Source organism: Lampetra fluviatilis, chromosome 51, assembly GCF_964198595.1.
Source record: "Lampetra fluviatilis chromosome 51, kcLamFluv1.1, whole genome shotgun sequence".
NCBI lineage: Eukaryota > Metazoa > Chordata > Hyperoartia > Petromyzontiformes > Petromyzontidae > Lampetra > Lampetra fluviatilis.
This window is the reverse complement of record NC_136325.1, coordinates 2,718,370-2,746,305: the sequence shown is the minus strand read 5'-3', so window position 1 is coordinate 2,746,305 and position 27,936 is coordinate 2,718,370. Positions and strand designations below refer to the sequence as shown.

Below are 27,936 nucleotides of genomic sequence, written 5' to 3'. Positions count from 1 at the left end.
TATGAAATGGTCTTTGGCAACAAGCAACTTTTAACTCAGTAACCTGAGTGAGATTCCCAGTCATGGCTGGCTCGGGTGGCCAGATGTCCAGGGTTTGACCCAGAAAATGCGGGAATCGTTTTCTACGTTCTGACAGCAAGAATTGATTTGTACCCAGGTCTCGTACCTGTATCGTATTGCACTTCATTGCAGTAGACTGCACCATTTTGATCATAGACCTCCGCTGACTGAGAAATAAGTCCGCATTTGGTGTGTGTGAAAAGTGGCGATCCTCTGGCTAACATTGATGTCACGTGATATCTGAACTGGTCCTGCACCGACCAGCGGGTGAACAATGGTCAAGCAATATTCATGAGTGATAGGATGGGAAGGCCTTCATCCAGCAGTAAATTGACAAAAAACTGTAAATACATATTTTTTGTATCGTTCCAAAATAAAGATTTGACCAACTTGCCTTCATGAAAAATTTACAAAAATATATATACCTTTCTCCAGAAGCCAGCTGACTAAAGTGAGACATGGTTCATTCGTGTATCATCACCATGGTGTTCCAGCAGTATCAAGGGCTACATCTCAGGAAGTCGATCAGCAGGTCATGTGCGGTGGGGCGACGTTTGGATACTCCCACCTCTTACAAGCAGTCTGGCCAGCATGGAAGAGTAGGCCAAAAACACCCTCAGTATAGAGGCTCTCTTGAGCTCCCTCTAGTGGGGGCTCTTCTGCCAGCAGTGGCGTGGACGAGGAAATTGCAGGGCTGCACCTCCCCATAATTGATGGCTAATAATAATTCCTCATGTAGAATTTTTTACTTTAAAATATTTTAAAACATTTTGCCGACCATTTACTTGGTGGGGACCATTTGCCAGTGGTATATTTTTTATGGCCAACGGTTTTGGAAGCCTCTGATGGAGAAGGCTATCTCGAGACGTGAAGAATTGTGACAACGTCAATTCCACATTAGAGTGAATTATATCACAGGTAACCAATTGTGATGTCATGAGAAAACACAATGGGTGGGGGTTGAGTTATAGGTGCCAGACTGGGACCCGTAAGTCGGCATTTACAATCAGAATATTTATTTCGACTGGAGGAATCCGATTAGCAATGACGTTCTTTTTCACAGATGTCTTTGGTTCCATCTCGACCCTGAGGCCTGTTTCATATTTTGAGTTTGCGTGTCTCTCTTTCCGTGGTCGCGTGGATTTTTCTCCGGATCCTCCGGGTTTTTCCTCCACATTTATAAACATGCGTTTAGAGCAGGGGTCCCCAACCCCCTGGTCGCGGACCGGTACCGGCCCGTGGCCTGTTAGGAACCGGGCCGCACAGCAGGAGGTGAGCGGTGAGTCCGCGCGTGGCCCGCCCATTATTTGATTTACCACTTCCGTCCGCGCCTCTTTCCCGCACTGCGCACTTATCTCAGTCACAGTTTTGGTAAGCCCACAAGCTGCTGACCCCTAGCCAAAATGAGTAAAAAACAAACGTCGCTTGAGAACTTCTTTGAAAAGGGGGAAATACTCAATGATGACCCCCCCCCCCCGGTCCGTGAAAAAATTGTCTTCCACGAAACCGGTACCTTGTGCTAAAAAGGTTGGGGACCGCTGGTTTAGAGTATTTGGCTGCTATATATTTCCACGTGATAAGTCACTGCGTTGAGTTATTATTTGTGACGAGGTCGCTTCTGAAAAAGAGCTACATAGCTCAGTGGACTTTGCCTGGTAACATTTTATTTAGACCCATCCCATTTTCTTAACGTAATATTTTTTGTAAAAAGAATACATCTTTACATGGGCTCGTAGGCCATGTCAGGTTGCGTAGAACAATTCCCAAGCCACGTGGACTGCTGCAAACAGAGGGCCTGCACCGCCGCGAGCTACGAACAGTCTGCAACGAGTTGAAAGTAAACACAAAGTGCCCACTGGCCCGAGCGACATTTACAGCTCCAGTGACCACATAATACACCCACAGTTTATTTAACCAGCGAATTAAACGGCTCGTGCGATGAATGCACCGCTGAAATATGCACTTTCATCATCACCGACGCCATGAAGGGCAACGAGCAGCCACGGTCAATCCACCGCTGGATGATTTCTACCGCAAGCCGCGGCCGTTCCTAGTCGCTCACTGTACTGCGATGGAGCAATCCGTCCATCTCTCGTACACGAGCTGCCACCCAGCCTGACATTGGACTTGACCACTAAACTAACCAGAAACGACCTGTCCGCGAATGAAGTGGCGTCGCATCATGGGGATACGCATAGCAACCAAATACTCTGAACGCATGCCGATTCAAAATGTGGCGGGAAAAGCCGGAGGACCTCTACGGGAACAGAGACACGCAAACTCCAAATATACAGCAGTAGGCGTCAGGGTCGGGATCGCACCCACGACATCCTGTACACCAGCCGAGGTAAGAACCATCTCGCACGTGACCACGGGCCATGCCCACCCTCCCTTCTCGTTCTTCGTCACGTCCTTTCACTTTAACAACAACCATTGAAAAACAACAGTTTGATTAAACAAACCACATCCACTGGTTTCACTGCACAGCTTTTCTCTGGGTTCTGCGTGCAGATTGCGCGCGCTATTTGCAAATGAGTCACCGCAAATGCCTCGCTCCCATCGCCCACGTTGAGTGTAGACCAGTGGTGGTGGCATGGGCTCAACAAGGGTTCAACAAAGGTTCAAGGGGCCACGGTAGCTCATGAAGCCCTCTCCCCGCCTCCATCCTGGGCGATCAAAATACCAGCTGGAATTCAGAGGCCAATACTGTCGGTGTAACAAGATGATTAGAATAAATAGCCAAATACAACTCTCTCTCGTCTCGATCTTGTCTAACTCTCGTCTTCTCATTCAGGCTGTTTTTGTTGTTGTTGCAATTGTGACTGCTCCAGTCTCCCCAGGTCTCCAAATGGTGAAGCTCTTGAACTCCAATATCGCTGTCGACTTGTATCTCGATGCAATACACTCTGTGTCTCGTGTGCATCTCTTTTACGTCGCAACGTATCTAGTTTTGTCCGCATATCTCTCACCTCACCACACGTCCCATTATCACGGTCGTATGTGTGTATGTATGGTGGACGTTGAACATCTTTAGCTACAAACTTATCGACAAAGTGGTAACCATTTAATTGACCTCAGAGGGATTGATGGGCTGCGTGTCTATCTCTTGCCCACATTTCTCTCACCCTGCTACATCTCTGTGTGTGTGTGTGTCTTGTCAATGTACAGGCATGGCGGACAACCCAAGTATAATTTCTGCTCGGATCCCCCAATGTGTCAGCACCAGCCGTGTGTGTTTGTGTGTATAGCCTGACATTCAACGCCACGGCTCCCAGGAGCCGTGAGAGAGCGTCTCGAGCACTTAAAGTTCTCGCAGGCTGCGGGGGTGCAGGGTGAAGCTCCCGTATGGATTATACATTATTTAGCGTCTCGCCATCCGCCGGGAGAGACTGCTGCTAATTATTTGCGTTCACGAGGTCTCTCGAGGTCGCCCGTAGCGGGCCGTGTCTGTGTGTGTATCTGTGTGTGTATATCTGTGCGTGTGTCTGGCTGTGTGTGTGTGCTCGCTAACAGCACTTGCCCCTACAGTCTGTTAAGGCTATACGGGAGATATTTGTCTTTATCTTTGTATCTGTGTGTGTTGTGGGTAGTGTAGCGGTTAGCGCGTTGCGCTACGACCCCGGCGATCCGAGTTCGATTCGCGCTCACGGCCAACACCAGTGACGATTATCTGAACCGGTCCTGGGCCTCCTCTAGGTCGACTCAGCCTCAAATGAGTACCTGGTGCGGCGTGTAAATATCGCCACTGGGGAGACAAAGGCGGTCGGGCGTGGTGCTGGCCACCCACCCCCTCGTGTATCGTTCTGGCCTTCATAGGTGCTCGCTAACAGCATTTGCCCCTACAGTCTGAAGGCTATACGGGGGATCTTTTATCTTTGTGTGTGTGTGTGTCTGTGTGTATCTGTGTGTGTGTGTGTGTCTGTGTGTATCTGTGTGTGTCTGTCTTCGCCGGTTGGAAACATTTAGGCTGGCCTGCCTACGATCCATCCTGGGTTTAACCAGGCTGGATTGTGTGAGGAGCTCACAAGTCCTTGAAAGATCTGGGCAAAGTCCCATCAGTGAGCTCCTCCGGCAGGCAAGGCTGCGTTGGCTGGGTCATGTAGCCCGCATGCCCAGCCACCGCATGCCTAAACAGCTTTTGTTCGGCCGGATCGAGGGGGCTAAACGGGCGCGGCACGGGCTAGAGAAGAGATGGAGTGATGTGGTACAGGAGGACGTGGAGCTGAGTGGACTTGCCGATGACTGGTACCAGCGGTGTCAAGATCGGCCTCAGTGGAGGAGGCTCGTGAAGGACGCTACTGGGCAGTTGGAGGCAGTCGCCCTCCAACAACAACGGAGGGCGGAGGAGCGACGCTCACAACAACGAGCGGAGCGCCGGGTGGCTAAAGCACAGCAAGTTGGCACAGTAGGGGGCACAGGTGGTGCATCAGCCAGTCATCTCGGTCATCTCGGTCAGTCGACCTGTGGCACCTGGGTCTGCCCCGTGACCTCCTGCCAGCGGGCGTTCGACACTTCACGTGGCCTCAGGGTGCACATGGCCTGGCACAAGCGTCGTGGTGACGTCACCGCCACTTAGTGGCGAATGGCGGTTGTTGTTGTTGTTATCTGTGTGTGTGTCTGTGTGTGCCTGTGTGTGTGTCTGTGTGTGTGTGTCTGTGTGTGTGTGTCTGTGTGTATTCCCACCTTCCGCCCGTGTGCCGCATTAGCATCGAGAAGTGTCCCCCGGCGGGCTCTGTGCGCTCTGTTTATAGAACTCCCAGCGCGGGGATTTCGGTGCCGTGCCACGATCATTAAGCGGCGCTCCCTTAACGAGAGACCCCCCCCCCACCTGCCCCCCCCCCCTCTGGAGTCTGAGTTATAATTACGGTAATTGGTGCCCCTTGTGAAGAGTCATCGTCTAATAACAACAACAATCTAAACGCAGCCGCCGGAGACACGCCATCGGGAATGATTTGGCCCCAGGGTGTTAAAACCTGCACATTCGCTCCCGCTGGCGTTTAAGGATTTTGTTTGTGTATCCGTTTCAGGCTCGTATACATATACACACACGCGCACATATGCATATAAAGGGACTTCTCTACTTACCAACCAGTTAGGTTCCAGAGGTCTGTTCGTTATTCGAATTGTTCGTAAGTCCAAACTTTACTCCTGTCGATTACAAACATGTACGGCGTGTACACTAAACACAGTGAATGCCTTTAAGAGTTGTATAATCTCCTATAGACGTATATGCCACTGGCTCTTCATGTTTTGCGGATGTAGCTACCACTGGTTCTTCAAGTTCTGCGAATGTAGATACCACTGGTTCTTCATGTTCTGTGGATGTAGATGTCACTGGTACTTCACGTTCTGCAGATGTAGATGCCACTGGTTCTTCACGTTCTGTATATGTAGATGCCACCGGCTCTTCACGTTCTGCAGATGTAGATACCACTGGTTCTTCATGTTGTATAGATGTCGATACCACTGGTTTTTCACGTTCTGCAGATGTAGATGCCACTGGTTCTTCATGTTCTGAATATGTAGATATGCCGCCGGTTCTTCATGTTCTGCAGATGTAGATGGACACTGGTTCTTCAATTTCTGCAGATGTAGATGCCGCTGGTTTTTCATGTTCTGCAGATGTAGATGCCACCGGTTCATCACGTTCTGCAGATGTAGATGCCAGTGGTTCTTCATGTTCTGCAGATGTAGATGTCACCGGTTCTTCACGTTCTGCAGATGTAGATGCCACTGGTTCTTCACGTTCTGCAGATATAGATGCCACTGGTTCTTCACGTTCTGCAGATGTTGATGCCACCAACGCCATCTATTGTGCGGTGGTTGATCTTACGACTCTCGGTCAGAACAGGCAACTGGGCCTCCGGACAGGTTTGTTCGTATATCTCTGAAAGTTCGTAAGTCGAATGTTCGTAAGTATCGGAATCACTGTAACAATTTGGCAGCGGTGGCTGGCAACGCACGCCTGTAGTCCAGCCACTGCAGTAGGCTAGGGTTTGTAGATCACATAACGGTTGCAAAACTCCCTTCCCCGTGGGTATCGATTGTGCCATTCCCTTGGCTCTCGCCAGGGTATAAACAAAGCGGGGGCAGTATTTTTGCGGTCCAGCAAATGCATACCACACCTGTTTCACCTGTTCTGCCTGTGTGGGATAGAGTGTTGCTTCCTCGCACGCGTGGCTTTTCCGGGTTTTTTTCCCTACGTGAGTAAACACTCATTAATTGGATGAAGCATCTTAATATATAGATGACCGTAGAGCGTTTGGATGGGAGGGATGGGCGCCGTGGTGGCGGGATGTTATCTCCCTCGCCTGGTATGGAGGAGGTCGTGGGTTCGATCCAGACCGTGACGATGCCTGCTGTCTCTCTCCCCGTGGTCGCGTGGATTTTTCTGCGGGGACATTGAACATAAAAAAAAATATCCGCGCCATGTGGGCCTCACAGCGGACGCTACAGATCTCTCCAGCATCACGCGATACCAGTAGGCCATGGCGTGTCGGTGTCACAGTCCAAATTGTAAAAAAGTGACCCAATCGAGGAATTATAGCTGCAAGTTATCCATTTGGGAAATGATACCTGCAACTTATCTTGAGCCTCACTTTGCAGTGGTATGGGTTCAAATCTCGCGTGTTGTGTTCTGTGTGTGTAGGAATACTTTATACATTCAGCGAAGAGAGATTGGGGCGAGAGACGAAAGGCAGTAACCCCTCCCCACGAAAATATTTTGACGTGCGTTGCATGGCATGGACACGCGGCTCCCATCCTTCCTGGACCCGCGAAATAGTAAACCCTCAAAAAAACAAAAGGCCATGACCTCTAACCCATGACCTCCTGTATACCAGGCGAGGTAGTTAACATATTTTAGCCACCGTGGGGTGATTTCAACACAAAATACAAAGATCCCCCGCAAATCATTTTCAGACCGTTGGAGCAAGTTCTCTTAGCGAGCACCTTTGAAGGCCTAATCGGCGCACGAGTGGATGGGTGGCCAGCACCACGCCCGACCGCCTTTGTCTCCCCAGTGGCGATGTTTACACACCCCACCAGGTACTCTTTTGAGGCTGAGTCGACCTAGGGGAGGCCCAGGACCGTTTCAGATAATCGTCACCGATGTTGGCCGTGAGCGGGAATCGAACTCGGGTGGCCAGGTTTGCGGCGCAGTGTTTCGCTAACCGTTGCACCACCGCTCCTCACGTAGGGGAGCGCCACTCCTGTCACTCGCTGCGATATAAACAGACGACGATGCCGGATAACATTAGGACGAGATTTAGTCATTAATTATTATCGGAGTGCTTCCCATGTGTGTGTGTGTTGATGCTTATCTCTGTTGATGACATAATTATCAGGACAGGGGTACAATTTCACGTTCCGGTCATTCTATTTCTGCTACATTATAAATGTTCGATGCCCTGGTGTGGTGGCCAGTGCACTAAGGTCGCCGGTCCCATTCTATTTTCCGGGGCTGCGGTTGAGACGTTTATGCCATCCGCCTTCACCCTTTGGGCCCATGTGCAATGCAGCAGTGGATTTACAATGGGATTTTCTAAATGCACTGCTAATATTTGGTAACCTTGAGTAATTTTCAACGAAATTACATAATGGGTGCAAATCACGAGGAGAGAGATGGCCATCAGTGAGTAATTAGTGGGTAAACAAAGAATGATGAGTGCAGTAACGAGAGCTGTGAGTCCGATGATATTGCAGGGAGCATGTCAGTGTGCCAAGGGTTACTCAGGGTAGCGGTAGTGTAGCGGTCAGCGCTGCGCTACGAACCCGGCGACCCGAGCTCGGATCCCGCTCACGGCCAACACCGCTGTTGATTATCTGAACCGGTCCTGGGATTCCCCGAGGTCAACTCGGCCTCAAATGAGCACCCGTTGCGGTGTGTAAACATCGCCACTGGAGGGACAAAGGCGGCCCGGGCGTGGTGCTGGCCACCCAATCCCCCTCGCGTGCCGTGCCGGCCTTCATAGGTGCTCCTCGCTAACAGCGCTTGCCCCAACAGTCTGTTCACGAGGCTTCACGGGGGGGGGGGGTCATTGTCTTTGACAGTGGCCTGGGGAACGCTGGGTTTGGCAACTCTGTTGTGACGAGGGTCGCTGCGGTGTCGTGGCGGCACCACGGCGCATCGCGCGACGCCAAGGTCCGCCGATAATGATCGCGTCGTCCGTTGCGATAATGATGATTTTATTGTAAATCCGTTGTAAATGGTCCGTTGTAAAGGCACGCATCGTGACGCCATTATTTCGCCGCTCGTTGTTGTTTGTTGTTGTTATGATTATTGTATTTAGATAAGATAAACCCCAGCAATGTCGTTGTGGCTCGCTTCATTTGCGGGGGAAGTGGCCTAAATCACTGGACGCACAAAACAAACATCGCGATTCGTGGATTCGTGGATATAGCTCATCGGATTTCCTCCAGTATAACTAAATATTCTGATCCTGATATTGAGTCCGTGGACGAATCACGAAGCACCCCTCCCATCCCATATTCAATGGCTGAATTAATTTGGCCCAATCTCTGCAATGGAGCATTCAAGCTATAAGGTCAGAGACAAGGAAGAACAATGGCCAACGAACTTGGGGTCCATTCCTAAACCTTAGACCAGTCTTAAACACCTGACTCCAGTACGGCAATGGCGAGCCAACCACCTCCCCTAACCCCGTCCTCCCCCTGCCTGGTCTGATGAGTTCGGTGTGGTACTTGTACGTATGTTGATCTTCTTTCGCGCCGTACGCAGCCAACGGTGCACCTGGAACTACCGGCCGTTCAGAACGTCAGAGTGTTGCTCTTATATCATTCAATGTATGATGTGAGTGAGGATGTGGAATAAAACATTTTTTTAGATATTTTAAAAACATAACTTTAAACATATTCTTGGTTCTTTCGGTAAAGTCACGTAGAAGGGAAATAATAAAAAAATAAAAATATAAAACAATAAAAATATCACGACGCTTCTACTGCAACACAAGCAATCATCATCAGGTGTGAAATCCACAGCACGACAATTTTCTAATGTTCTAATTTTCGTGCTGTGGATTTCACACCTGATGATGATTGCTTGTGTTGCAGTCGAAACGTCGTGAGAATTATATGTTTTTATGTTTTTATTATTTTATTATTTCCCTTCTACGTGACTTTGCAAGAATATGAATCACTGCAGTCACGAAAGCTTTAAATCAAAACTTTAAACACTAAAATAGATGTATTTATTTATTTATATTGTCATATCTAAAAATATTGGATCTTTTTTTTTAAGAAAGAGCCGTTCTCCCATGCAAGGGTGCGGAAATAATGCAGATCCTCTCTCTCGCCCTCTGCCCAGTGGCAGATCTTTCGCTGAAGCATCCTCCATCCTTCCCGGGCGATCACGAGTTTCCACCTCCACGCCAACTCCACGCCAACTGTTCTGGAGTTATACTCTTTGGTTTTTTCGGTAAAGTCACGTAAAAAGGACGCTTATGTTGCGCCCGAAACGTCGTGATTTAATTTAGTTTTTTTCTATAAAAAATGTACCTACGTGACTTTACCGAAAAAAACAAAGAGTAAGAATCCTTGCAGTCACGAAAGCTTCAAATCTATAATGTTCTGGAGTTATCTGATTTAGTTTGGTGACAGAGCGAGCAATCGGCAGAGCAATTGACGAATTGGTTCGTCAGAGAGCGCGGCTCTTTGCACGAATATATGAATAGAAATAAAGACAAAAAATCCCCCGTATAGCCTTAACAGACTGTCGGGGCAAGTGCTGTTAGCGAGCACCTACGAAGGCCGGAACGGTACACGAGGAAGTGGGTGGCCAATACCACGCCTGACCGCCTTTGTCTTCCCAATGGTAATCTTTACACACCATATCAGGTACTCATTTGAGGCTGCGTCCACCTAGGGGAGGCCCAGGACCGGTTCAAATAATCGTCACTAGCGTTGCCCGTGAGCGGAAATCAAACTCGGGTGGCCGGGTTCGTAGCGCAACGCGCTCACCACCACACTACCGCTCCCCACATATACGCGTATATAAACACGCAGTCCAAACCACTGCTACACTCACTAGCAAGAGCAGAGTCCGTCACGGCGGCGTGTACTCTGGTGGGAGTGCGACAAACCGGCGGTGCGAGCGGTCAAATATCAGTCGTGGTGCAGCGATGCAGGCACGTTGACTAAATGAAACGAGGATCGTCTACAGCCGAACTGTCGAATTGTGCACGCGAGAATTATATTCGGATGGCTTATGTTTACACAAGAGACTCGTGTGACCCCCCGAAACTTCAACAGGCCGATGCGAACAACTCCTGCGATTGTGGCCATGCAGCCCAAACTACGGACCGTACATACTCTTTGATTCTTTCGGTAAAGTCACGTAGGTATAGAACCCAAGAGTATGGATTCCTGCAGTCACGAAAGCTTCAAATCAATACGAACCGGACAGTAACCCGCTGTGGTCTGTGCTCCTTCAACGGAAGAGGAACCACAAAACCACACCAACTCCCTCTCTCTCTCCTGTTGCCCTCTCTTCGTGGCAAGCAGAGCTCATCATTGGGCATCTGGCTCCCGAAGAACACATTGCCATCATACGCAAGAATAAAATGTTACCCACCAACCGCCCCCCCCCCTGCAGCTACCGGAGGAGCTACGCGTCCACTGCAACGTTAAAAGAACGATCGAAGAGCGACTGGACATCTACGACGACGACGCCGCTAATCACGAGCGGACGTGGTGGGGAGTGTTGGTGGTGATGGGGGAACAGAGGCACTCGCCTCTTTCCGCTCAAAGTGCGGCGGTTAACGGGCACCACCACGCCAATCGTTATGACCGCAACTACGCTTTGGCCTTTGGTCATTTCAATCGCTGAGTAACAAGGTGGGGGCGGGAAATTATGGCGCTGCCAAACGAGAACTTTTAAAATCTATCCGCCAGACCTCGGCAACAAAAATAAAAAAAACTTGTTAATACAAAAAAAAACACGCGCGTTTCCTTGGCGATAAGCTGCTTAAATGTGGCTTAAACTTGACATTCAGTTGACTTCTTGCTTAGTCTGCTAAAAATCACATTCTGTTCCAAATATTTTGGCGTGAGAGTGGTTGTTTGGGGGCACCGATTATAATCCAATGCTTTGGTTCACGGTGACGCGGCGTCTATAAATCCTTTAGCTACAAATTACAAAAAAATAACAAAGCACAAAGTAAGTGAAAACTTCCCATCGTATCGCTGTACAATTCGCTGGGCGCCACGGTGGCTATGAGATGTTAAAAACCTCGCCTGGTATGCAGGAGGTCGTGGGTTCGATCCCGAGTTTCCGTGTCTCTCTCCTCGTGGTCGCGTGGATTTCTTTCAGGCTCCACCGGATTTTCCCTCCACATTTATAATCAACATCACGCGTTTAGAGTATTTGGCCGCTATAAATGCCCACGTGATGATAAGCCACTTCGTTGAGCTATCATTTGTGGCTGGGTTGCTTCTGAAAATATCTATATAGCTCAGTGGGCCTTATCTGGTACAATACAATGAATTTATACTTAATTTGGAGCTTTCGTGACTGCAGGAATTACTCTTTGTTTTTTTATGTGTCTCTGTGTTATCTCTCTCTGCTTATGTGTCTGTCTATGTGTCTCCATGTCTGTGTTTTGTCTCTCTCTCAAATTTAGCAATCTTTGGAAGAACGTAATCAACCAGGTGGGGTGTTGACTGTTGTGTTGGTCGACTCTCTGTGTTGTATTGCATGATATTTGTAAGTTTACTAGGTTTGTTTTCTCTTTAATTTGTACCTGATGACGATTGCTTATGTTGTAATCGAAACGTCATATGCTATTATTTAATTCATTATATTCTCTTTCTACGTGACTTTACCGAAAGAACCAATGAGTAATGAATTTATAGTTTTATTTACTTTTAGTTACAATTCACACCCTGAATGCACACGTGCAACTGTTTTTTTTATTGAATCCACTGCTGGATGAGGGCTTCCCCGCATCATCGTGTAGGTTATTGACCATACTTCACCACCCTGGTCAGTGTGGATTGCTGAAGGCAGGCAGCTTAGACGTGCCAGTATAGAATTGCAGGACAACAATGGATAACGCTGCACAGCTCTTTTTCCATAACACCTCGTATGCTTGCTGGTCACCCATCCAAGTTGAATGTGTTTGATTGAGGCGCACACTCAACTTGGAGGCAACACTATTTATTAACACATAAAATTAACACGGGCACTATGCATAAGGTGGTGACCACCGTTCCTACTATCACTAACACTCGGGAGCATTGCATAGCGTGACCAAGGCAGGGGGACGGCTGCTTGGTCACGAACGATGATCGGAGACTTGACGACTTCTTATCCCGGAACAGGACAGCCCCGCTCCCCGTTCACACCCCGCTTATAACCGCTCCGGCGTGGCCCCAGGCCACGCCCCCCTTCTCCGACCACGTGACTCCCAAGCTTCTGCCTGGGGCCCCCGGCCCCCCTTTATCTGGTCACGTGCCCTGTTGGGTTCACGTGGAGTGCCACGGCCTGACACGATCCCCGTGACACCCTCCTACAGCCCCCATACTGAGCCGACATAGTAGTGATGTCATATGTCACTACACAAGTACTGTGCGCGGCTCAACCGTGCTTCGCTTCTGAGGGCTGACGAGATCTGGGTTATTCTCAGACCCTTAACATCGATAAGGAAAAGGAGGCACGCCACATGCACTTTGTAGGTCATTGGAAATTTATTGGAACGTTTTCTGAGGTTTACCACTGAGTAAATTTTCTGTAAATGTGTAGTGACACAGCGCTGACTGTTGTACAGCAGCTGCAACTGCAGGTGGATACTTATCACACACGCCGTTGAGCATAAACACGGCTGTGCCGGCAAGGCGGAGGAACTGGGGCAAGGGTCACGGAAGATCTCATAGGGAGGCCCCTGGAACTCTCTGGTGGGTTCGAGAAGGGAGGCGTGGCTAGGGCGGAGCCAAGCCGCGCCGAGGTGAATAAAAGCAGCGGAGAGCAAGAGCTCCCGGCTGCCGGTTCTGGGAGTGGACTCGTCTCGTCATCGCTGTCGTCGTCGCTACCGCCTTCGTCGCTGCCGCCTTCGATCGATTATTGCATGGCCGGACAGTTGTTGGATGTCTCGGTCGACACCGTCGGTGCAACGTGGACAGGGTTGTGTCTAGGCCAGGCCGTATGGCAGCGGAGTCGTGAGAGAGGGGGCCGGGGTTGGTGGTGTGATAAGAAATGAAAGACGGTGACTCCTGCGACTATCTCGTCTCCGACTGAGTGTGTGCGCCATACGCCACCCGCACACACACGCCTCGAGAAGGGAGAGAAGGAGGAGAGACATACGACACTACTAATGTATGTATGTTCCACTTCTTCACATCGTACGTAGCCAACCGTGCTAATCGGAAGTGCGGGGGAAGGACAACAAACTAAACACGAACAGACAGTTGTAAAGAAATGAGTTTCAAATTTAGATGCTTTAAAAGTACAAAGCTCCAGTGACTTCCTAATATCAGAAGGAAGAGCGTTCCAGACGACCGCAAGAAGTGCATCTGAAAGCGCGCGATGCAGTGACCGTCTCATGCTCATCCGTTCCTTTCTTCCATTCAACCATCTCTGTGAATCAAAGTAATACGACTTAGGGAACGGCGCACAGAAGCAGACATGATAGAACTAACTTCAAAGATCCCTTCAAATTACTTCCGATGGACAAATATATCAGTTTGACTGTTTTGTGACAGTCAAACCGATAGTTTTTAATTCTCAGCACAGGAACTTAAACCAAGTTAAAAGCAGACCCGAATGTAATGCGACGTGTGTGTGTGTGTGTGCAGTCATCGGTGACTGTGTTTCGGGTGTCAATTCACAGAGCTGCCTGGATTCGAACCCAGGAACTCGGGGATTCCGGCTCAGTGCTCTGACCTCTAACCTCTGAGCCACATCGCCATCTCTTAACTAAAGTGCATTTAATAGCACCTACTTAAATTATCATCATTGCTTCTCACCAAGTGGCCTCACCAACTGACTTGTGATTTAACTGTTGCAACCCTTTTTTGATTCTGACCCTGACGTTGCCTGCTGGATATTTTGAGTTTGCTTGTCTCTTTCTCTCTGCCCATGGTCGCGTGGATTTTTCTTCAGGTCCTCCGGGTTTTCTCTCCACATTTAGAATCAACAACACGCGTTCAGAGCATTTTTTGGCTGCTATAAATTTCCGCATGATGATAAGCCACTTCGTTGAGCTATCATTTGTGATGGACAGGTCGCTTCTGAACAAAACGCTATATAGCTCAGTGGGGTCTTACCTCGTAAAATAAAAAAACAATATTGCTTAGCTTTTAGCTTTGACCATACTTCACCGCGCTGGTCAGTGCGGGTTGATGATGAAGGCGCGGTGGGGTCTGGGTGGGGGGTTTGCAGAGGTGTCAGACGGCACTCACCACTGATGCTGAACGTGGCCGGAAGTGCGACGCGGTGCGTTAACCGCTCCGTCACCTCTCCACCCCTAACTTTGTACATTGGAATCTATTTTGCACACCGCACGTAATCGCCCAAGCTTGCTTAATCGGAGGTACCAGCCGGTGGCTCGTGCAACAACGACAAAACCACAACGATTTCCGCATGCGGCTGAGGGCAGGCGCATTTGAAGGAATGGTCAAAGAGCAACCTTCAAGTGGAAAGTTACCGGGACGACATCGCCACGCGGAGGCATTAACCACCCTCTCTCCTACCTCCCGGGCGAACGCGTGGGTCCCAGCGCATGAACCATTCGAGAGAATCAATATCCCCCACCCCCCCCTACCGGCCCACGCATGCAACCTTAGCCCGTCCCCCTTGCCTGCCCCCAGGTTAACTATCGGCGGTCGCGCTAAAGCGCCCACGTGGTGCGCCCGATGCGCCGCCGGCGAAGCCTCCCCAGGTAGCAATGAGGGTGGCTCGGCCGACGCTCACAAGCGCTGATTCGTGCGGCCCTGAGTCGGGGTCTTTATTTGTTTGTTTCTGCGCTCTGCGTCTGGGACAGAGCGGTGTCCCCGCGCGCGCGTGCTGCGGAATTGTCCGAGTCACGGGAAGGGAACAGAAGAAGCTCGCTCGTTCGGAAGCTTTGGCGGACGAACGCTCCGCCGTGCCGTTCAGTGGCCGATCCACCGCCCTTCCTCCCCATTGATAAATGCGCAATACAACAGGCAGGGCGCAGTACCGTATTAAAGACAAGCCACAGTGCGATGTTTGGCCACCATAAACAAAACTAGTGACCAATATATTCAACCACTGCGGTCTGCGCTTGTTTTACAGAAGAGTAGCACAACGACACGAACTCTCTCTCTCTCGCTGTGTCTGCTGAAGCCCTCTGGTCATGGCCAGTAGACTTTGACTTCGAGCTCGTGAACAGAGCGCCTTCCTAGCAAGAGCGCAAGGGCCGTTCCGTCTCGTAACTCTGTGGCAGCGGGATCGTCGTTGCACGGACATCGCTCGCCCGATACAGACAACGCTCCTTCGGCGAACACCGCCGTTGCTCGTCTTTCGCTGCAGCGGGAGGGGTGCCAACAACGGTGGCGGGATGTTGACTACGTCGCCTGGTATGCAGGAGGTCGCGGGTTCGATCTCGACCCTGACGCCTGCTGCGTCTTTGGAGTTCGCGTGTCTCTCTCCCCGTGGTCGCGTGGACTTTTCTCCGGGTCCTCCGTTCCCCCCCCCACCACCCTCCACATTTAGAATCAACATCACGCGTTTTTGATTATTTGGCCGCGAAACATGTCCGCGTGATGATAAGCCACGTCGCCGAGCTATCACTCGTGGCTGGGTAGCTCAAAAAAAAGAGATACATATAGCTTAGTGTGTGGGCCTTTACCTGCTTAAAACATTCAAATAAACCCATGAAAGTTTATAGTTGAGTTTATATGCTCGGCTTAACGCGTCGCTCTTCTGCAAAAGTTGTTGGGGCCCCACCACAACACCCACCCCACTCTCCACCCTCCTTACAATTCCCGTCGCGGCGCTGGGATTTGTGAGCGAGTGTCCAGAACGCGGTTTGTTTTGTTCCGATTGCTGCCGTGCAGAAGGGGTTGGGGGGTAACCATGGCGCTGTCCGAAGCGCGCGCCGCCTCGGGCACAAAGGCGCCGCTTGTGCCGCGCTCACGGGCCAGCCCGCAGCGAGCCCCTGCCGAGACAAAGACAAAGGTCCCCCGTATAGCCTGAAACAGGCAGTCGGGGCAAGTGCTGTTAGCGAGCACGTATTAAGGCCGGCACGGCGCACGTGGGGGTGGGTGGCCAGCAAAACGCACGGCCGCTTTTGTCTCCCTAGTGGCGATGTTTGCTACACACCACACCAGGTACTCATTTGAGGCTGAGTCGATCTATTGGAGGCCCAGGACCGGTTCTGATCATTGTCGCTGATGTTGGCCGTGAGCGGAAATCGAACTCGAGTCGCCAGGTTCGTAGCGCAGCGCGCTAACCCCTACACTACCACTCCCTGCACACACACAGATAATAAATACACACACACAGAAAATAAATACATGATTCCAATCACAACGTTCCCTCCGTGTGTAGCTGTCTCTCTCGCTCGCTGCCCCTCAATGATCTCACACGTCTGAGACGGGGGAAAAAGAAGTACCAAGTCTCTAATGATCAAACTTCCTCTTCCCCCGAGTGTTTTTCAGCAGATGAAGACAAATGGCTGTTTGTTGTGTCTGTGCGCGTGTATGTGTTTCTGTGTGTGTATCTGTGTGTGTGCTGGTTAGGGGAGCGATAGTGTAGTGGTTAGCGCGCTGCGCTATGAACCCGGCGACCCGGGTTAGATTCCCGCTCACGGCCAACACCGGTGACCATTTTCTGAACCGGTCCTAGGCCTCCCCTAGGTCGACTCAGCTTGAAATTAGTACCTGGTGCGGTGTGTAAACATCGCCACTGGGGAGACAACGGCGGTCGGGCGTGGTGCTGGCCACCCACCCCGTCGTGTACCGTTCCGGCCTTCATAGGTGCTCGCTAACAGCACTTGCCCCTACAGTCTGTCAAGGCTATACGGGGGATCTTTGCGTGTGCTGGTGGGGGGGGCAATATCGCAGCGAACAGCGCACTGAGCTACAAACCCGCCCCACCCGAGTTCGATTCCTGTTCACGGCCAAAGATTACCCGAGTACCTGGTGCGGTGTGTCAACATCGCCGCCGCTCGGGAGACAAAGGTCGCCAGCCGAGGCGCTGGCCAGCCCACCCCCTCGCGTGCCACGCCGGTCTTTATAGTTTGCTCGCTAATAGCAATCGCCCCATAAATCCGTTAAGGTTAGACGGGGGTCTTTGTCCGTTTGCGCGTGTGTCGACCATCAACTGGCGTATATTTGAATCTGTCTTGGGCACATCCCAGGTCGACTCAGCCTCGAATGCGTACGGTGTGTAAGCGTCGGCACCGGGGAGACAAAGGCGGCCGGGCGATCAGTGGTACGGAGGTGAGCAACGACGTGGGGCCAGAGGCGACAGACACACAACACGAATGCATCTACGTATGCTGAACTTCTTCCGCACCGTACGTAGCCAACCGTGTTGAATACACAACACGGACTTGCAGTCAACACGACATCAGAGGAAGTCCAGCGAACGAGCACGCGGGTCTCCAGCGCAACCAATCCTGGACGATTACAATGTCAGATTATTATGGACTAGCCTGTTGCCCAAGGACGGGTGTATTGCAGTAAATCTGAAACTTGCAAGCGAAAAGCAGACCGCGACGTCATATTCATTGCATCCATTGGTGTGCAATTTGTAAGGCCGCGGTGACACGGACCTGTTTCATTTAAAGATTATAATCCCCTGTTCATCATGACGTCCTTTTTACTTTGATGTCCCAACAGCGTTAAGGAGATCGCGTAACGTGAGGGTTCTGCCTTTGCAGTGAGGGTTTTAAGTTGACGCTGAGGAGGGGGGAGGAGGCGCCTTCCCCCCCCCCTCATGTGAGTGACGTCACCTGCTAATTATTAATAATGAGAGGGGGTGTCCATGTGGAGGACGTCACCTGTTCATGAGTATTTTGAACAGGTGACCGACGTGGAGTGACGTCACGCGCAGGACACACAGACATTATTGGCTCATTATAGTAGTAAATATGCTAACCTTGCACTCTAGTAGTAGTGCCTTACACTGATAATCCCTACTAATCGAGGCCAGCTTGGCAGCCTTCATATATACAGGGGGCTTCAAAACAATGTTGATACTTATATGGGACTATCGTTTTTTAATAGAAAAAGAACGGATAATAACACTGTAACATGATAATAAAAGTACGTTAATAGCTTCAAAAAGTCAAAGAGTCACCACTTGTTATCCATCGTTGTCAACACGTGCCTGGAATCTTCTCCAGGTGGTCTCCAGAGCTTAGAGGCACATTTCTTGTGGTATTGTTGCAAATTCTCAGAAGTGTTATAAACATTCTTTTTAAGCACCCTGTATCTCACTAATTTCTAAATTAGTGGTATACAATTCTTGCGAACTGTTTTTTGTGTTTAGTTTGCTGTTCCCTCTCCTCTCCCTGTCACGCCTGCGATTAGCCAGGTTGGCTACGTACAGTGCGAAAGAAGTTCAACATACATACACATACTGTACACATCCATTCGCAGCCACTCGAGTAAATCGTCGTGGGTGAAGTGCTTCTCCATCCTTGGCAAGCGAGACTGCCGTGAAATCGATGGATGAAGCCTTGTAGAAGTGAAACGAGGCGACGAGGAGTGTTGCGCAACAGGAAAGGGGACAGCTGACCTCTTGACACCCGCGCTGAAAAATGATCCGGCCTCTTAGCTTCCCGTTCCTATGGAGCCCCCCCCCCAACCCCCGCCCCCCATTCCTTGCTATTAAAGTTCACTGTCGAGAACGCGGATAGTAACACAGCCCTGCTCAGTCCGCTGCTGGATGAGGGCCTCCGCCCCGCACCACCGTGCGTGCGGGTCGTTGGGTTTATTTCGCTTTGTTTCAGCAGGCTGGTCAGCGTAGATGTGGGGGGCGGAGAGGTTCAGTGTAACAATGGGTTTTGTTGCACCCTGTGGTGCAAATCACGAAGCCGCGCAGCTTCTAACACCCGCTGTGCGTTACGGTGGTATGTAATGTATGTGTAGTGTAATAGCGCCGACTGCTCTCCAGCAGCGGCAACTGCGGTGGACAAACAGTACACACGCCGGTGAACATGGACACGGCTGTGTGTGTCGGCAGAGCGGAGGAACTGGGGCAAGGGTCGTGGAACACCCCATCTGGAAGCCCCTGGAGCCCGCTAGTGGGTTCGAGAAGGGAGACACGGCCAGGGCGGAGCCAGGCCGTGCCGGGTAGCATAAAAGCAGCTGAGAGGGAGAGCTCGGGGCTGCCGGTTCTGGGAGTTGGACTCGTTTCGTCTCGTCGTCGTCTTCGCCGCCTTCGTCGCTGCCGCCGTCTTCGCTGGATATTGCGCTGCCGGAGAGTTGTTGGCTGTCTCGGTCAGCGCCGTCGGTGTTACACGGTCAGGGTCGTATTTAGGCTAGGCTAGGTGACTAGGGAGAGCGCGAGGGCGAACCTGTGAAGTGTGAAGGTGTTAATAAAGAAGGTGACTCCTGGAAACCCATGTCTTCGAGTCGCTGACACTACTAATGTACTATGTTGAATTTCTTTTGCACCGTACGTAGCCAACCGTGCTAATTGGAGGTGCGGCGAAGGACAACAAACTAAACACACAAAACGGTTCTAAAAAAACGAGTTTCCAATCTAAATTTAAAAGTGCATAGCTCCAGTGGCTTCCTAATGGTGGAAGGAAAAGCGTTCCTAGATGGTCAGCGCGCGATGCACTTACCATCTTTGTTCAACGGCCAGCCAAAATCCGCTGCTGCGAGGATGACCGGAGTTCGCGTGATGGTTTTTGTGTTCACTTGACAAGATCAGCGAGGTATTGTGTGGTTCATTTCTGGCGAGCACTTTGTGTGTAACGAGTGGTCACACATCCAAGCACTATCCAGGTTCAAAATCCTGCTTAGTCTCCTCTATCTGAAGAGATGGGGCGCATACCAAATCAACCAAATCATGTACGTGTGTACACTGCACGAATAAACACCGGTGTGCATAGCCACACGCACTGGTTCTGCTTTCCAAGAAACTCTCAATGTTACGATCTTCTGTAGTGCAGCAATATGTATCTGATTATAAATTGGAAGTGGGTGCTTGTGAAAAGTGAGGACAAAGGCGCAGCCCTGAAAATGCGTGTTCACTCCCCGCCTGGAGGAAAGTCGATCGGAATCTTTATTGAGACGGGAATAATCCGATGAGCTATGAAGCTCTTTTTCGCAGATGTCCAGCAGGGGGCGGGTCAGAAATTTACAACAAACAAACGATACGGAAACACGATAGGAGTGCAGAAGTATAGGCAAGCTAAGCAAGTCACGAATTTAAATATGACTCAAGCAGATAAGTATGCATTGCATAAGGACACCAATGCCTGCCATGGCTCGAGGGAGAACGTCTCTCGACACACGCAGCGACTTGTAATTTCTTGTTTACAGTGCTGTGAAAATAATAATAAAAATAGTTTTTTTTTATAAAACACCATCACGGAATCCACCGTGAAAAAAAAAATCCACAAACAGAATCCGCACCCCGCAAGTGCAAATCTGCAGCCGTCACTGTGCGGCCACAGCACCGCGTGGCTGCACGGTGACACGTGACGTCTCGCGGGCAGCGAGCAGCCGGGCAGCGGTTTGCTGCTGCACGCTGCTGCTCGTTCACTTCCTGGGCTTCGTGTTGTGCAATTTTCATCACCCCCCCCCACCCCCCAAGTTGGAGCTTTTGTCTGGGGCCTCGCAAATACAATGCCCCGCTGGACGCGGGAGAGATGGTTCATCCGCCACACGCTATGCTGAAGGCACTCCGTTGCTAGCCGAGATTTCGTTTAATGTAGCCGCAGCTGCTGCTGCTCCGAAGTTTTTTTGGGAATCAACCCGCGGTGTCTCTTCTCCGGGGATCGCCACTCTGCCGTCACTGTAACTCTTTTTAAACAAGACGTCAGTGAGGTCAAACAATACAAATGCGAATGTGCGTAATTGTTATGTAATATTTTACATCTTGATAATAGGTTTTCCCCTTTTGTTCTGGCAACAAAACAGGTGTTAAGGTGTTAAAACACCAAACTGAAACCTTTAACAAGGAATCGTGTCTGCATTAACCACAATGCTTGTGGTCAGAAACAAGGCCGTAATTATAATATATATTGGGGGGGGACACATCCCCCCCATTATTCAAATATGCTCAAAATGTCCCCCCCAATATATTGCTATAAAATAGATTTCTCTTTTTTATGATTGTGGTTATGGTTGTACTTTATTAATCCCTAATCTTTGCCATTACATACAATTAAACAAGAAAAGGTAAAAAAAGAGCAATGTAATACAATACACTCTTAGACATTGTGTTGGTGAATTTTTTAATATCTTAGGCAGGAAATGGCAGGAGATTAGTTTTCAAATTTAATTTTTTTCTGGTGGGGGGGGACCCCAGACCCCCTGGAAGATTTGGTCCTCCCCCAATGTTGACTCCATAGCTACGGCCTTGATAAGAATGCAAACAAAAAAACATACTCTGATAATATATGCATTGTCCTTGAAACTGATTGGTCTACACCAGAGACAGCTGTTTCTGCAGGTAAACTCACTTCTCCATTTGTGTCTTCCCCTCGCACTGCTGGACTTTGGGATTCCATCCATTCGTCCCATCGCCACATCGTCACATCATTCCATCATCCCATCGTAATATCGTCACATCGCTGAGGCTCCAGCAAGTCAGTGGGACTCACAACAACTCGGGGAGATGATTTGTTGTTTCTAGAATCTCGCAAGTTACTGAGCACAGGCCCAAAAGCCCCAAATCACTTGCGGCCAACAACAAACAGCATCATCCAAAGTGGAAGCGTTAACAGTGCAAACGATTATTGAATAATTGCAATATTATGCTCATTTGGGTAAAGGGACGATGATGATGATAGGAGGGCATTCCATAGTGTGGTGAATGAGTGGGTGAGTGAGAGAATGAGTGGGTGAGTGAGAGAATGAGTGGGTGAGTGAGAGATTGAGTGGGTGAGTGAGAGAATGAGTGGGTGAGTGAGAGAATGAGTGGGTGAGTCAGAGAATGAGTGGGTGAGTGAGAGAATGAGTGGGGGAGTGAAAAAATGAGTGGGTGAGTGAGAGATTGAGTGGGTGAGTAAGAGAATGAGTGAGAGAATGAGTGGGTGAGTGAGAGAATGAGTGGGTGAGTGAAAGAATGAGTGGGTGAGTGAGAGAATGAGGAGATGAGTGACAGAATGAGGATATGAGTGAGAAAATGTGTGGGTGAGTGAGAGAATGAGTGGGTGAGTGAGAGAACGAGTGGGGAAGTGAAAGAATGAGTGGGTGAGTGAGAGAATGAGTGGGTGATGGAGAGAATGAGTTGGTGAGTGAGAGATTGAGTGGGTGAGTGAGAGATTGAGTGGATGAGTGAGAGAATGAGTGGGGGGTGAAAGAATGATTGGGTGAGTGAGATAATGAGTTGGTGAGTGAGAGAATGAATGGGTGAGTGAGAGAATGAGTGGGTGAGTGAGAGAATGAGTGGGTGAGTGAGAGAATGAATGGGTGAGTGAGCGAATGAGTGGGTGAGTGGGACAATGAGTGGGTGAGTGAGAGAATGAGTGGGTGAGTGAGAGATTGAGTGGGTGAGTGAAAGAATGAGGAGGTGAGTGAGAGAATGAGTGGGTTAGTGAGCGAATGAGTGGGTGAGTGAGTGAGTGAGTGAATGAGTGGGTGAGTGAGAGAATGAGTGAATGAGTGAGAAAAGGAGGGGGTGAGTGAGAGAATAAGTGGGTGAGTGAGAAAATGAGTGGGTGAGTGAGATAATGAGTGGGTGAGTGAGATATTGAGTGGGTGAGTGAGAGAATGAGTGGGTGAGTGAGAGAATGAGTGGGTGAGTGAGAGAATGAGTGGGTGAGTGGGAGAATGAGTGGGTGAGTGAGAGAATGAGTGGGTGAGTGAGAGAATGAGTAGGTGAGTGAGAGAATGAGTGGGTGAGTGAGAGCATGAGTGGGTGAGTGAGAGTATAAGTGGGTGAGTGAGAGAATGAGTGGGTGAGTGAGAGATTGAGTGGGTGAGTGAGAGCATGAGTGGGTGAGCGAATGACTGGATTAGCGACCGAGAGTGTGGTGCTTGTACACCGTGTGAACGAGACGAAATGATGAGTCCGGTATCCCAAGGGCCTCAACGTGGAAGGGGAGACAACAGTGAGTGAAGTTGCAACCGCGCATGGTTCTACACCGGCCACTAAAACCACCGCCATCCATGCCGCGATCTCTGATTTACGACCAAAGAGAAAGCATTTGCTGAGACCAGTGAAATATCTACATTGTCTTCCTGCTTCTAGGCTGCGAGCGTGGGAATCGTCTGCATTGTTATAACAAACATTGAACAACAGTGATGGCGAGCAACCGTCAGACGTTGTTTTTTCGATGCACGTGAGAATTGTTATTCTGGTAAAAGTTACAACCCTCGCAAAATGCACATCACAAAGCTAATTACTAAATCAAAGGATTTCTCTCGCCACAGACTTCCCGCCCACGGTTCGATTAGAAACACGCCGAGGTCAGCAACAACGCCTCCAACTCCTCCTGCATCTCCTCCCTTCCCACCCCTTCCGAACACTGTTCGTAAATTAACAGAAGTGGTAAATCTCGTTTCCACGTTGCAGCAGGCGCAGATAATAATCGGGTTTTCACATACATCGTTAAAAACTTTCACTTTGTTTTTTAACCACCCGTGCAGAGATAACCACGGCTATGTACGATGAGCAAGTGGCAGTCACGGCTGTGAATCCGCCCGGGGGGCCATCAAGCCGGTAGAGATGGTGCGATGAAATCGGATCGCGCGCAGGTGCTTGGTGGATGATGACCATCGTGTTTGGAGCGGCCGGTGCAGCGGTTACGGAGCCGGCTACCCGAGTTCGATTCCCGCTCACGGCCAAACGCCAGTGACCAACATACGAACCGGCCCTGGGCTTCCGCTATAGGTCGACTCAGTCTCAAACGATGACCTTGTGCGGTGTGTAAACATCTCCACCGGGGAGATAAAGGCGGCCGGACGGGGTGCTCGCCTCCCACCCGCCTCGTGTGGCGTGCCGGCCTTTGTAGGTGCTCGCTAATGGCACTTGCCCCATCGGTCTGTTGAGGCTATACGGGGGATCGTTGTCTTATTGTCGTCATTAGATCGCTAGAGATTGTGACTGACCGTGGCTGCTGCTGGCTGCTTTTGCCGATGATGCTATAATCAGACCGTGGGTTGATGGCTAACGCATAAGTTGTTGGTCATTAGTCAAGGAGCATTTTCTTTTTGAAATGTACAAAGAGCCAAGCGAATGAAACTCATCCGAGAGGAAGCGCACCGTGGAGACGGAGCTATGAAATCAGCAAATGTGCGTGTGGTAGGTGATTACATCGCAGAATCGTGAGAGATGCTGACATCCCGCAGTGAATTGATCGTGGCCGCTGATGCTGCTGCTGCTGATGAAATCAGACTACAGGTTAATGATTGACAACGCGTGCATGTCCTTGGTCACTTGCAAAAAAGGATTGAATATCGGCTTAACGAGCTTTCACACGTAGTTATTGCTTTGTGTGCCACGCACGTTCATGCTTCACAGCCATTCACTCGCATCGCTATCTCAAGAGACGCGGACTGCTGTGATGGGTCGGGTTTGTGTGATGAGTGGAGTTGGTGAGATGGGTTGAGTTTGAGTGATGGGTCGAGTTTGTGAGATGGGTCGAGTTTGAGTGATGGGTGGAGTTTGAGTGATGGGTGGAGTTTGAGTGATGGGTGGAGTTGGTGACATGGGTGGAGTTGGTGAGATGGGTCGAGTTTGAGTGATGGGTGGATTTGGTGACATGGGTCGAGTTTGAGTGATGGTAGAGTCTGTGAGATGGGTCGAGGTGGTGTGCTCAGCTGAGCACATAGTTGGGATGGGACACGCGATGCACGTGTGCACTGTAGTGCAAGAAGGCAAGGGATAAAGCTCGCACATGTTCTGAGCAGCTGTGGAATCCGAAACCCTTGACATGGGAGTGTTTGCACACTTGTGTCTGTGTGTTAGTAGAGAGCGGTGGCGCAGTGGTTAGTGCACCGTTATACAAACCCAGCGCACCGTGTTCGATTCCCGCTCCCAGCCATCATCGGTTTACAATTGCGTGAACTGCTCCTGGGCTTCCTCTAGGTCGATTCAGCCTTGCCTGAGAACCTTGTTGACATGCATAAACATTGCCATTGGGGAGATAAAGGTTGCTCGCTGACAATATTTGCCATAAAAGTCCGTTAATGCTGAGACGGAGGATCGTTGTCTTGCGTGTACAATGCAGAAGAGTATCGGATGTATTTTTTTTTCCAAATGTCATGTTTTAGGCCCCATTTCGGATCATCTGAATAGTATATTTTTTATTGTTTGCATGTTATTTCGACGACCAGAACACATCCATATGTGTTGGCATTTCAATGTGTCTATATGAGTTGTAATTGTTTATAGACTAACTTAAATGATTTTACGCAATGGCATTAACATAAGCAGACAAATCTCCTGCTTCCCGCATCTATCCCTCCACATGCCAAGAGACACATGGCCTTCTGGGAGTGGACAAGTTCATCACAAGCAAACTCTGGACCGGTTTTCATATTCATTGCCTCATCAGCAGAGTCAGGATCACTTGAACCAATGCTTGTGAAATGCCAGATGTAATTCTTATATTCTCTACAATGATACGAATGCTCATTTGTACAGGTATTCCTCTACTTACGATGGAGATGCGTTACGACGACCCCATCGTAAGTCGAAAATATCGTAAGTCGAAGATGGCCTAGCCTACCCAGGAGTCTTAAAGAATGGTGATAATTTAGCAAAACAGAGCAATTTACAGTACCGTACTGTATAAACTATATACTGTATGTATTTATTAATTACAATACTGTATTGCACAGTAAAATGTAAAGTTAAAAAAACAAGGTAAATTCTTAGCCTACCTATATGAACTGCAATTTAATAAACATTTTTTTCTGGAAACAATCCTATCTGCTATAAAAAAAAAACGTTTAACATGCATTGAACGTATCGTATCGTGGTAACCTTAAAAAAATCGCTAAAGCTACGTATCATACATGCATTGAACGTATCGTAACGTATCATATTGTACTGTACTCAACAAGATTCTGTCCGTCGTCTGCATATTTGAACGATGTTAGGTTGTTGATGGCAATTTTGTCGTATCGCCATCGTAAGATCGAAATATCGTAAGTCGGACCATCGTAACTCGGGGACTACCTGTATTAATACCGGTATGTATTTTATTCACCGAATTTTTCGATTTTATGTAAAGTACCATCTATAAATCAATAGTCAAATGTAAGATTGTTTTTTAGTTTGATAGATGAACAAAAACGTGGCATTCGCGTGACAGAACCATTTTGTCGCAGGAAAACGCCGACGTGACGTCACAGGAGCGACTACTCTTCCTGTGACGTCACATCCCCCCCAACTCCGGGTAACGCAGCGGCCCTCGTGTGCAGTTGACCAATGAATGGCTCAGCGATGGTGATGAGACATCGAGAGAAGGATACTGACGTATCGACCACTCGATACTTATTTTATGTTAATGAGATTTATATAGCGCCAAGGCGCTTTACAGCAATTATTAAATTGTACATTGCGTGATAATAATTTGAAATTAAGAGTTGGGGGTTATTGTAAGTGGTGGTGTAGTTTTGATGGCAGTAATACAGAGGGATTGATAAGGAGTGTTTGGGATAGGCCTTGTCGTAGTTAGGGGGTAACAGAAAGCTGGAGTGGGGTGGGGGGGGTGAAACAAAAATTAGGCATCATTGCATTGGGAAGACAAAGGGGGATGGTGAGGGGCTGGAGCCAGGAGCTAAAAGGGGGCCAATCGCTCTGAATGAAAACATCGATGTGCCCCGAAACATTGCAACGAACACATTGATGGTTGTTTGGTGTTCAATGTTTTAAATGATTGTTATTGTACGTTTGTTTATTAACTCTTTACAGGGAATAGCAACGTTTACGTTCAAAAGCAAGGTATTTTTGCTGAAGGATATAATGAATAATTCAATGTAAGACAGCTAATAATGAATTGCTCAGAAGGCAGAGGACTGCTACAGAGTAGGCACTCAGCAAGGGCTTGCGTTACTTTCCAAGATACATCGTAATAGGGAATGAGAAATAGATTAATAGGAAAAGTACAAGAAAAGTACAAGGCTGTTGTTGTTGTTGAAGAGATAACACTCGCCCACAATCTTGAGTCTACTTTCCATCAACATGTGTAGAAATGTTTAATTATTTAGAATAATGCTGTATACATACAATAGCAAACCTGCATCTACTTTCCAGCGCATGAGCTTTAAACCTATCTGGAGTGTGTGTACATGTGTAGTGTCGCGTGTGTATAGCACAAGTCGGAGACGAGGTAGTTGCAGGAGGCACATTATTTTATTTGTTACACCTTTCCGGCCGTTCACACCCAGGATCGCCTTCTCTCTCGACCACGTTGCCGTACAGCCCGGCCTAGACACAACCCTAACCGCGTTGCACCGACGGAGTCGACCGAGACAGCCAACAGCTGTCCGGCCGCGCAATTATCGGGCGAAGGCGGCAGCGACGAAGACGGCGAAGACGACAGCGACGACAAGACGAGTCCACTCCCAGAATCAGCAGCCCGGAGCTCGCGCTCTCCACTGCTTTTATTATACTCAGCACAGCCTGACTCCGCCCTGACCGTGCCTCCCTTCTCGAATCCACTAGCGGGTTCCAGGGGCCTCCCGATGAGGTATTTCGTGACCCTTGCCCCAGTTCCTCCGCCCTGCCGGCACACCCGTCTATATGCTCGACGGCGTGTG

General features: G+C 49.4%; 1 protein-coding gene across 1 annotated transcript in view; it reads left to right on the top strand.

Annotated features, from left to right (window-relative positions):
- Positions 1-16,444: 16,444 nt before the first annotated feature.
- The window catches only part of LOC144948859 (P2Y purinoceptor 1-like), a 31,605-nt gene continuing 20,113 nt past the window's right edge, over positions 16,445-27,936 (top strand). Inside the window, exon 1 of the mRNA XM_078878532.1 lies at positions 16,445-16,466. The gene's annotated coding sequence lies outside the window, so the exon portion shown is untranslated. The remainder of the gene's footprint in view (positions 16,467-27,936) is intronic.